Genomic DNA, 1085 nt, shown 5'->3' on the forward strand with positions numbered 1-1085 from the left:
GTGTTACTGTGTGTGTGTTTTATACATCACAGCCTGCAGGGTTGCTGCAACTTTTAGCCCCGATGTCCATCCGGCCTCGATTACAGCAGAGCCCGGCAGGCTTGCATCACACACACACACACACACACACACACACACACACACACACACACACACACACCAGGAGTACACACACACACATAGCAGGCCTGAAGCCTTCCGTTCCTGTGTGTGTGTGTGTGTGTTACAGTGTGTGTGTGTGTTACAGTGTGTGTGTGGTTTGCCTGCTGGCGCTCCTCTTTTCTCTGATCGGACGAAGTTTTACAACATTTAGCGCTTCACCTCCTCCTCTTTCCTCCTCTTCCTCTCCTCTTCGTCTCTCATGCTTTTCTCTCCCTCTTCCTCTCCTCCATGTCTACTTTCTCCCTTAAGTCTCGTTCTGTCTCCTCCTCTACTTCTCATCTCCTCTTCATCCCTTCTCTTTCCTCCTCGTCCTCCTCTTCTCTCTCCTACTCTTCCTCTCCTCCATGCCGCCCTGAACCTCCCTTTCATCTATCGTCTTTTCGTATTAGTTTCTCCTCTTTCCTTCTTTCAGCCCCTTTGTCTCCTCCTCTTGTTCTCCATCCCTCCTCTCCTCCTCTACTTTACATTGTGTCATCTTCTCTTTAAATCTCCTCTTTTTCTGCTTTTCATCCCTTCTTGCCTGTCTCCTCCTCCTCCTCCTCTCCCTGTCTCCCTGTCACATCCCCTCGCCGTCTCCTTGTCGTATTGTCCTCCTCCTGAGCCTCTTTTCTCTCTCCTCCTCGACTCTTGTCCACTTATATTTTCCTCTGCTTCTCATCCTGCTTTTCTCCTCCTCGTCATCTCTTTTCCTTCCCTCCCTCTCCTCTACCTTTCTCCCTGTCACATTTGTCCTGATCCCCCCCTTTTTATTTACTTCTACTCTCTCCCTCGCTCTCCCCTTCCTCGACTCCTGCTTCATCTATAATCTCTTCTTCTGTCTCCCTTTTTTTCTCCTCATCCTCTCTCCTAATCCCAGCATCTCCTCCTCTGTTATCCAACCTCTTCTTTCATCCTATCATCTCCTTTCTTCGTCTCCCTGTTTT

This window comes from Morone saxatilis, unplaced genomic scaffold (genome assembly GCF_004916995.1).
Source record: "Morone saxatilis isolate NCDOM2014 unplaced genomic scaffold, NCSU_SB_2.0 Contig24, whole genome shotgun sequence".
Taxonomy (NCBI): Eukaryota; Metazoa; Chordata; class Actinopteri; family Moronidae; genus Morone; species Morone saxatilis.